This window comes from Larus michahellis, chromosome 12, assembly GCF_964199755.1.
Source record: "Larus michahellis chromosome 12, bLarMic1.1, whole genome shotgun sequence".
In the NCBI taxonomy this organism is placed as follows: domain Eukaryota; kingdom Metazoa; phylum Chordata; class Aves; order Charadriiformes; family Laridae; genus Larus; species Larus michahellis.
The window spans coordinates 1,788,997-1,800,329 of NC_133907.1; the positions used below are offsets into that span (position 1 = coordinate 1,788,997).

Sequence of the window (11,333 nt, forward strand, 5' to 3'; positions counted from 1 at the left end):
AAGGCCTTACTCTTTTCTTTCTGTTACGTTTGAAAAAGGATGCTTAAAGAAGGCATTGCCTTTAGGAGAGATTTCTGGCAGAAGAAATTTCTATTCTCCCAACAACACTCAAGGCTAAGTTTGTTTTGATTGAACACTCTTCAAATGGGATTTTTTTTTCCTTTATATAAAAGAATAGCTTTCCTTCGAAGGAAAAATGATATCTAAAGTCTCTCTCATACTTCGGGTGTTTCCTCAGACAATATAAAGAATATTTCTTCTTTCAGAACAAAAAAGGAAATGAAGACATTCTCAGTTTCCCAGGTGTCTGATCTGCATAACTGAAAACTGACAAATGGGCATTGGTAAAAAATCCAGAAGTATCTGAGCAAAGCAGCCTCTTGTGGCAAATTAGGAGAAAGTGGATTCCTAAGTCATATACATTCGAAAAATGTGCTTTTTACTTTTTTTCCTCTGTAATCCTCCTCACAATTGGTGATTGCACCGCCCTTTGTTTCCTAAAAGGCATTTTAAAAATAGACGAATATCAGGGCTTACATGAGCTTTGAAAGGCCCTAAAAATGGCATAAATCTCCCCAAGCAGGGCAGTATTCGGTCTTCCAAAAGGGTCCAAAACGCTGTGGTGAACCACAGTTAAAACTCATGATCATTTCATATTAAAATAGACACATTTTTCATATTAGGGATGTAGCTTTTCGTCTTCAGAATTGTAAAGCATCTTGCCGGCATTTCACCTCTCCTGCATCACTTCTGCACCTGAGTTCTTCCTCACCTCGTCAGACGATGGAAATCCATATCCAGCACCTCTGAGCACCCTGAGCTGCTCCCACAGGATACAGCCCGGACCATCTAAACTTCGGAAAACCAGTTGTGGACGGAGGTATTTGGCAGCCTGATTCCAGATCATTGTTGTAATACCAACATCCCTTCCTTCATTCACAGGTGGGAATGCTCCATCTATTCCCCCAGTGTTTCGTGCTGAACAAAGGCCCCTGGGCTACCGAGAGGCCAGAAGGAATGAAAGAAGCCGAGAGACCCCGCAGGGGAACCCTCTGTCGCTCAACGCTTCTCAAAGCAGGATGTCCTGCTGCTACCGCAGCTTCGTGAGGCAGAGCTAATTGCAGCAGGGATCCTAGAGCAATGACGTCTTGCAGGAATGGAAGCAATAAGCTCCACAGGAGAAGGTGGGCTTGTGCCTTTAGACCTCGGGAGTGGCGTCTCCAGGTTTTCCTGTGTGGTTTTACCAATGTAATGGGCCCTCCTACCTTTTACGTAGGTAACTAAAGTGAAAGTCCCCGACTAAACTTCTTTTTTCACTGTAAGTTTTTTACACAAGATGAGATGAGACAATCTCACTTGTGACCTTAGATATTAAAAAAAAAAAATTACATACATGCTTGCTTAATTTGCAGGTGTCTCTGAACATTTGAGCTCACGTATGTTAAAGATACACACTGCTTCTTGTCCTGAGCACCTTTGTGATACGGGATGCGGAAAGAGACTGCCTGGCCGTGAGTTTCTAGTAAGTATTTGTCATGAAGCTGTGGCAATTACTGAAATGACTGTGCATTTGCTCTATTGATTGTTGGCCCACCAAAATAAAATTACATTTGGCTTCAGCTAATTCATTTTCTGTACCTGAATATCAGTTTGCTCTCTGCTGAGACCTACCAGCAAAAAAATACAGTTAGTGGGATAAATGTTAACATTTTTTCTTCTTATTCTGAAAACATCTCATTATAGATAAAAAAAAAATAATAAATCACAGTGAGATACAGACAGGTAAATGCCATTTCACGTTTGTATCTTGTGAGTTTTATTTCTAGGAGTCAGGCTACTTACAGGCACCACCAAAGTGATGGCAGAGCGGTGTGTCTAGCGTGGGCCTGACGCGTCCGGGAGCCAGAAGGGTGTAGGAGGCAAAAGGACTGACAGCAGCAGTAGCTGGGTTAAAAGGACACATGGAAATTGGGATGAGGCAGTGTCCTGCATATTGGACTGAGTCCCTGACTCTCTGGTGCGTGTCGCTGCTGACTAGTAATGCAGCACTAGCGCTTTAGAAGGCTATGAAACTTGAGGGGCATAATTTTGTCCAAGATGCTTATCTTCAGTGCCCGCATTTGTCCTGTGCATTATCTCTGTTCAGTCCTGCAGGCACCTATTTCTTGAAAGCAGATGCAAATCTTCAGCATTAATAACTGCACGTATGCAGTGAGGTTCTCTGCTGACAGTCGGGCTCTGCGTTCGTCAGCTGGTGGCAGGAAGGCAGTGCCATTTAACTTCCGTTGTGACTTGTGCAGAAAACTCCGTATTCCTTGTACAGAGAAGATGCTGTGGGTTGGTAAATGCAGACTGGCTTGTCCCAGTCATTGTAAAAGGAAACTAAACACAGTCTCTAAGTTTGGCAAACGTGCTGATATCATTAGCGCTTGTAATACAGCAAAATCTAAAAAACGTGACAGATCCGAATCCAATAGCATACAGTTGTCAGCCGTTAAAACCCCACTGTTACTGCCTCGTACACAGATCAGTGATCAGAGAATGCCACACGTTAACTAGGGAACGGTTCTATTGGAGATGGTTGGGAACAGAGGGTTTGATTCTTCTTTGTCTCGTGGCTATTTAGTACCAGTCGAACCAGCCCAGAATGAGAAGAGCTCAATTCCTCTTTGCACATCCTCTCTGGCACGACGCTGATTATTGATTATTTGCAGATGGTTGTAGCATAACCATGTCATTATACTGCGAGATGCACACAGCTCGTCATACAGAACTGTGGACATTTAACAGGTTCAAACTATTTTCCCTGGAGGTTAATATAATGATTCCTGTTGATTTCAATGAGCTTCGGACAGGGCCCTTAGTGCAGCTTTTCCCCATATGTCTTAAAATGAACGTTTCTTGCCAATATTTTCAGGTTTATTGTAGCTTCCTTCTGCCTCAGGCAAGGAAAAACAACAGGACACAATGACAGCACATTATTGGAAGTAGCATGATAAATTCTAAATAGATATAATTAGCATGTGACCCAAAAGAGACCTGCATATAATTAATATTGAAATATGGTGCATGCATTTTACAGGAAAACATATTGTGTATTCAGAGCGGAACGTTTGGAGAACGGAGGCCTGTCTGTAAATGGCTTGTCATTTTTTTATTTTAATCGGAATTGAAATTTCTGCACTTGAAGAAATACAGAATGATCATTAAAAACACTTGGACTTTAGAAATGACACCACCTGCTTCCTCTTCCTCTTTTTTATTGTGACAGTGGGAAAAAATCCTTAAATCTTCAACTGGGGAAATGTGCACTAATGGGGAAACAGACCTCTGAGGAGCCGGCAGACTGACAAGCTGTTCAGGAGCATGAGGCTTTTCAGCAAATAACATTCACTTCTCTGGTAGCTTTCGGTAGATTATGTCATATCGAGAAGTCCATACTTATTTGAACCCAGCAAAGTGAATGAATAACAGATACATAATGAGCATCCATGAAAAAGGGGAAGAACATCTCCGATATAAGGTGAAGATTAAGAGGGGCAGAGCCACCAGTGAGCTGGGAATGTGTTGCCTTCTGAGTGACATTCAGTTCTATCACACAGCAGCTCATTACGCAGTCTGTTTATACCAGAGGGAAACAAATATAAAAGTTAGTCCTTTATATTTCACATTAAATGCAAAGAGTTCAAGGGAACCGGAAGACTTCATTATGGATCTGATACCACCCTTTATATTTTGCTGGGTCGGAATAATTTGAGTAGGGTTTTTAAAGACTTTATATCAAATATTTAATTAACATTTATTCTGCAACTTTGGAGGCCGAAGCTTTGGATCCAGGATATAATTTTTTATCAGAAGGAATAAATATAAAACAGATGTTAAGCAGAGGCAATAAATTTCATCTTAATTGTAACTCTAGAGATGACTTTCTCACCAAAACACATTTTTTCTCTCTCCATAGCTTTAATTCTCAGCTCCGTAATGACACAGTGCACTGTCCAGCTACATTTCTGGTTATATTAGTTCTTCCAGTTATATTTTTGCACTAAGATAAATGCAAGGTCATAGTCACATTTTCAAGCATTAGTCTTCACAAACAGACTATGTCATGGATTAGCAGTTGCAAATCCAACATTTTGATTTTTGTGGCAGTTCTGTCTGATAGGGTTGTTGCTACAGAAGGTATCTGGCATTTTTGTTCTTAAAATCCCCTGTGCGTGCCCGTCTGACAGACTCCCGGATGGCCGGTGCCTGCAGGTGTGCGTTGTGCCCGTGCAGATTCCCGCAGCTAGATGAAGTTTGCTGGGAAGCAGAGCCGGGCAGGGGCTCTGGAAGGCAGAGCCGGACTGCAGGGGGAAGGGCTGCCAGTCACCCCCAGTCTGGCACTTCGCTGCCAGCCAGTGCTTGGGACTGGTGTGTCTCTGGGGTTGGAACCAGCGCCCAACAGAAAATGGAGCTTTCAAACGCGAGTTCATTGAAGACAGCGTTAGAGTGTTCACCGAAGTGGCACAATTGGACCTAATAGTTTGTTTCGTCATGTTTCGTGGGTTCTGAATGTTTTCTTCAATTAATAATTATTCTGCATTTTTCTTTCCCTTTGCTAAATAGTTGTTTAATATTATGGTTGAAAACAATGAAACTCTTCCCTTACTGTGATCAAACAATTAGTTCTGGGCAATGGGTTGCCCATGAAAACTCCTGACATGTCTCATGGCCAGAAGAAATAAAAAAATTAAGCAAACGGAGGTTATTATAGAGCAAATTGTAGACTTCTGCACAATATCGTTCAGTGTTGTGGCCTCTTGGCAAGCAAAGCTTTGGATGGCTATCCTAGAGGAGAGCTGAACTGTCTCCTGTGTGTTTTATTTACATTAAATGCTTCTAGAATGAATCTGGTACAGGCTCAAAAGACTGCGGAAGAGGTCACAAGCAGATCTAGAAAACAGGGAGAGTGAGAACGGTTCATTGTGCTGGTCATAATGATAATTGAACTAATCTTGAAATGTTTATTAACTGAGTATTCAAGCTGCTTGAATCTCCCCATTTTCATGCTTTTCATTATATGAAAATTATATGACAAAATGCAATTACTGGTTTTTTTTTAATTGCTGCAGAGTGTTCTGTTAGCTTTGTTTCCAGGACTGTCCTGTTACTATTCAGCGCTGAAAGCAAACCGTTCATCTTGGGCATACAAGGTGCAGTCTGGACCTTCAGACCTCGGTGACGACAGGGACGTTCACGCACGAAGTGCAACATGTCCTTGGCCAGTGTCTCACCCACGGCAGAACTGCCGCGCGCTTATTTATGATATTTCAACAGGCGATTGAGCAAAGAAAATTGTATTTTAATCCAATCATACATGAAATCAATGGAACCATTAATCTGGACTACTGAACGGGATGATTGGAGCGGACTATTCCTGAAGACCACCAAACTTCTAGCAACAGCCTGCTCTTAATTCCAAAAGATGTGTGGCTACTGCAGATCGCTTACAAAATGTATGATAAAGTAAAAGTACAGTGGCCTCTCGGTTTCTCTGGTTTCTGTAGCCATTTAAGTAGCCCTCTCACTTTTCTTCTTTTGTTATTAAATAGTAAGCTCCAAATAAGGATCTCTGTCAGTCATTACTGAGAGTGTTTTTATTTTACCCTTTTCAAAGAGTGAATATCACTTTTAAGTTGTTACAAGGTACTAGTTGTATACAAAATAATGCTTCTGATGGTGAAATTGCCAGTTACACATAGTAATTCCTTCATTGACTGTCAGACCTGTCATGTTGCAGAAAGGTAGGTCAGTTGAATTGGTTATTAATGGATCTATTCAAAAAAAGCATTTAAGGTTTGTTTCCACAAAAAAAAAAAAAAAAAAGGACTTGCTGCATCATTTATCTGTGGAAGTGAGTAATGTCTTTATCCTTTTTAGCCGATTAATAAACTGTGATCCCTAGAACAGTAATTTCAGGATCATGCCATTATTTGCTAATTCTTCATTTCTTCATTTCTTAAGAAAATATTAAAATTGCAGTTGGCCACAGCAGGACAGGCCCATGCATCATTGAAGAAACCAGTAATTTATGATGCATTTGGAACTCTATATTAACATTCCAGGCTGTAATGAAGTTTCATATCGAACAAGGTCAGGCCTGATTGTATGATTAAATAATGTGAAAATGTTATTAAAAGTTTGCATTTCTCTTCAGATTTTCAGCATGACTGTTTTACTTTGGGGCACTCCATTAATCAAACCCACATTGGCTTTGTTGGGTCATGTTCCTTCCATCGCCTGTTTCTGCAGACACGTAGTGATCAGGTTAAACAGGCTCCAGAGGGGTTACGAAGTTTTCACAAGTGGTTGGTTTTTCTCTCTTCCTTCAAACCTGAAAATTAGATACACATCGGTTGTTGTGGCTGGGTCGTCTTCATGCTTGGGCCATCACACTGTGAAAGCGAGTGACTTACACCTCAACCAGGTTTCTGTATTTTGTGAACAGTTATTCTTCCGTTATGCTTCCAATTAATCTTCCCTTTTTCCCAAGCTCTTGGGGTACAGAGCCACATACCTGGCACACACCGGGATCTCCAGCCCACCTTGATCCTGTTCTGGCAGCATCCAGTCTAGAATCCGCTGGCTTTATCCTGAGGCCACCTCGCACCCCTCTGCACGTGGAGAAGGAAACTCCTGAGCTGAGAGGACGGAGCTGAGGTGTCTCTGGGCTTCTGGGACAGAGGGTTAAACTCAAGTCTTCGAAATCCCTTGCTTGAAGCTAATCAGTGTTTTGGGAAACATGTAGAAACATTTTGGATGTTAATGAGGTGCTGCTTGGTACTGGATGACAGCTACAAACATGGGGGGGTAGCACAGCAGTAACTTGATGGGCTTTTTTCCTGGGATTGAGACATCAGTCTCTACAGCCCCTTAAACGTAAACTGGGGTACAATACATTAATACTTTATGTACTTTTAATTGAACAGGGCTGTTATTGAGTTTGCTGTTTGCAAACCCCCATTAATATCCACATTTCTTGTGTGGAAATCTGTGAAACTGAATCGCTTCTGCAAAATTACACTAAGGCATCTTTCATCCTGCTACTTAGCAAGGACCTTTGGTCCTTGTTTCTCGCCTCCTCTCCTCAGCTATAGCACTTGTCAGTTTGTATTATGCATACTTGTAAATAACAGAAAATGAAAAAAGATATTATCCAGGTAGGAGGTCATGGAAATTCTACAATGTAGCCTTTGAATAATCCCAAATGATAATTACGGTGTTAAAGTCAGTGTGTGTGTATAAAGGTATATATGTATTACATATATTCTTACATATATGTACTTATATATAAATATATAGCTACAAAACATTGTAAACATTTCCTTTTCCAGTAACAGCTAAGCTCCAATACTGGAAGACAGGGCAGGAGTTTCACCATTGATATCAACAGTGTTGGATCATGCCAAGAGCATAAAATAAAAAACTGTCATGAATGTTTTGCTCCCTGAACTTACTTTCTTTTGTTTTGTGGTACGGCTGGCCATCCTCCTTGAGAAGACAAAGCACCTAATGAGGAAAGAGATCCTTCATGAACACTATTGTTCAAGCCAGTCCTGCAGGTGAGAAGAAGGACGGGAAGGCTGTGTGCACAACATAGAGCAGCTCTGACTTTTCCTGGAAAGCTTATTGGGAAAAAAAAAGACCTTCAGAGCTGGTGGTTTTGCGCTACATATTCAGCATTCACAACAAACTCACAATGCCAAAAAAGGTGGACTGTAATGTGAATGAAATGAAATGTGGAGCTTTGAAAGCGGAGTGGCTGGTTCCCTGCCCTGTTCTCCTCGCTTTGTAAAGGCGATGAAGGTTAACCGGAGCAATCAGGTAGGGATTCCTTTGCTGTAATTGAATTTCTGATGGCTCTAATCCACCTACCAACGGTCTATTGCATAAAAAGCATGTCAGGGAGCAGAAAGGGAACGCCTGGAGAGTTCAGCAATGCAGAGCCAACAGCCTGGGTCCAGGTGCTGTGAACAGGAGCAGACGTCCAGCTGCTGCCACTGCCGGCGCAGACCGAGTAGCCTGTCCCCAGGTCCCAAGCAGAACACCGGTGGTGACGCAGCAGGCACAGCTGAGCTGGGTTTGCCGTACTTCTGGATCTGCAAGTTTTGTTCTCCTTTCAACACTCTGAACTGGAAAACAATAAATGTGCATTCGCAGACTGTTATCTGGGGGCCTTGCCAGAGATATGTCATCTGATTATGCATGTAGGTAGCATTTAACATAATCTGCCCTGACACATTCATAAGATAAGACAAAAATAATATTTTATCACCATGCAGCAACAGCCTCTGATCAAACTCCAAAGTCTTAATTAGGGATTTCTCTCCAGGTCCCCGCTTGTCTGATGACCATATAAATGTCTAAATTAGATAAATAATATAGTCCATACTGCATGATAGTATACAGCAATTTAAAGCCCTAGGCAGTGAGCCCAACAGCAACATTTCCCTTTTATATTGCTAGGAATTCAGCTAAATATGTGCATCTAGAAGTTCCTCTTACGATATTGATTCTGCTTTTTAACTTCTTTATAGTTTTCTGTGAGGGAATGCTGTTGTTGCCATTCTTCATAAACTGAGAGATGAAAGGATATTGGGTTGTTTATGATACTTGGCATAAATGACATTTTATATTTTATTTCAAATTTTAATCAATATTTGGTCTGTAGTTTGCAGATTAATATACATATAAGCTGTACACATTCTACAGTAGGAAAATCTACCCAGTGCTTCATTTATATTCCAAATCTATTAACCCTATTTTTCATAGCAACAAGCTTCCTGCAGATTTAAACAGGAGCTTTTGAGTTCCTTATCCATTTCTACCACTGTAGGAATTACATCTGATATTTAAACAAGTTTTTTGTGAACGAGGCAGACACCGAGAAGTAATATCTTAGTCTCTAAGTAATCCAAAGCCATGTTTCCAGAATTTTCCCTTGATTGTTCTTTAAATATAAGGAGTTGTATTTGGTTTTTTCTAGCGGTTAGCAAAGACAAAACATTCCTGAAAGTGTCCACAGTCTAATGCAGGAGCGTGCGACTCCTGTCTCCTACACGAAGAGATTCGCAACATAACCTGAACGCCCCTGCAGGTCCGGCCAGGAACAAGGTGGATCAGCCACGTGGGAAAGAATTTTAGATTAATTTCCCAGTACAAGGCAGCTGGGAACTGTTAGGTGGGACTGCTGGTTTGGAACACCTTTCCTCTGGGGCAGTGGGAGCAGTGCCTGCCCCAGGCTGTGCACAGCCAGGACAAAGCTCCAGAAGCCATAAATTGAACGTTCTCACTCCTTGAACTTCGCGTATCCAGAGGCGGTGATGTCAGAAACCAGCGTTATTTCTATGTAGCAAGATCCGAGGCCAAATATACAGGCAACAGAATATAAACAAAATTAATATCAGCAAGTCAGTAACAATTTGAAACTCAGCTGAAGAACTGAGGTCACTGCTCCTGAATTTGTAGTATCTGCTTAGAGATATAACAGTAAGACGTCATCAGCTCAGGAAGTTTGCTTACTATTGCATCCATTCCAATCAAAACGCCTGATAAGGAAAAAGTACGTGAAGAGTAGGAAAAAGCACGTGAACAGCAGGAAAAAGCAAGACGGACTGATGGCACAACGCAGCGCTGGCCTTGGGAAATTAATTCTACCCCTTGGAAAACATTGTAAAGGTCTGCATCGCATGAAAGATGTTAATGGTGAAATACAGCGGTTAAATCGTGGGAAACCTGAGGATGACTGCAGAGGTGCGGAGGATCTGCTCTGACGGTGAAGCCACTGATAAAATCAAAAACTTCGCTGAAAATTTTGGACCACTATAAACTTATTTTAAAATATCTAGATGGATGTCTAAAAAATGTAAAGAAACATTCCAGAAATTTTGAAATGATATTTTAACTAATTCAGATACTTGATTCAGGAAATTTTTTTGAGTTTTCATGTTTTTCCCTGTTTGGGATAGGTTATTACTTTAATATGTCAAAAGCTTGGTATGAGTGGAGAATAATTTCTGGCATCATCTAACATTTACCTGTTAAGATTGTTGCTTTATGCAAATTCCTGGTTTGCTAATGGTTTTGGTGGTGCATGGAAAAGAAGTAAATGCCAGTAGAATGATACCGTTTCTGGATCTGCGGCTGACCCTGTTTGTAACACACTAACTTTGCATTTCTGCTGCTCTCTCCAGAGGACATTTTGGGCAGCCACTGTTTCTTATGATGTGTCTGCATCTAGCTATTGTTTCCGGGTCAGAAATTACGCTATAATATAAATAACTCATATGCAGTTACTTTGGGTGTTGCCATTTCCTCTAAAAATGAAGAGAATTCCTTCCTCTGTTAAAATTTTGCTTATTTTTCAGCTGGTTTACTCATTTTTATCAGATTTTCTGGTATAAAACTGATTTACCTGTGATATTTCTTTCTCTCCTGAGAAATTCACATCTGTCTCTAGCATCTGTCTCTAACTTCATTCAAAAACAGTGGTGGTGAGGAACATTAATTTTATGGATATATTTGTATCAATGTGTTTCTGTTAATAAATCATTTGTTATTTTCAAGAAGAATCTGTAACCTCTACCTACGAATATTTTTCAGAAGCAGAGCTAATGCACAGGAGCTAAAAATAATCTCATGGAACAAAAATGAAAAATACAGAGAAGTCAATTTTGTGAGTTAACACTGGCATCTTCTGAATATTTTTACCAGAAAAGGACCAAAGAATCAGCAAAGCAGCATCTTGTTTCAGCAAAATTTATAGTAGTAATCAGTTCCTGTACAGCTTTGATACCCTTTTGGCTTTGACTCTTGATTTAAATCGCTTCTCTGGGAATATTGTGAATAAACCAGCACCCTGCACACAAAAACAGTCCACAAAAGGCACTAATTCTCTCCCCAGAAGTTCCACCTCGTTTTTTAAAGGCATCTTGCTCAGCAGAGCAGCTCACAGGCAGATACTCTGTGGGTTTCAGCATGAGGCAACGTTTGGGGGTCCTTTGATCTGATCCCAGGTTGTGTCTGGGCCTGGCTGCAGACACACCGTCTTCATGGGCGTCAAAATACAAAGCACTGAATGTTCCCCATCCTGATCTGAGAAATGCACCAACAGACAAGGTGGGATCCTGGAGTATCGGTGCTCGTGGCTCCATCCCTTCTGCCCATCCTTCCTTCGTTTTCTAGGACAGACCAGTGGCAGAGGAGAAGAAGCATAAGCTGCTTCACAGCACGTGGGTAAATAACTTCCTCCTCCTTTGATAAAACCGGAGGAAAGCTTTGTGATTCCTGAG

The 11,333-nt window shown here is 41.1% G+C and overlaps 1 long non-coding RNA gene across 1 annotated transcript; it reads left to right on the forward strand.

The window, feature by feature from the left end:
• The first annotated feature begins 382 nt into the window (after positions 1-382).
• LOC141750405 (uncharacterized) lies at positions 383-5,850 on the forward strand. The gene is made up of 3 exons (XR_012589657.1): positions 383-1,276; positions 1,413-1,522; positions 3,083-5,850. It is a non-coding gene; the product is annotated as an uncharacterized LOC141750405 (long non-coding RNA).
• The last annotated feature ends 5,483 nt before the right edge of the window (positions 5,851-11,333 follow it).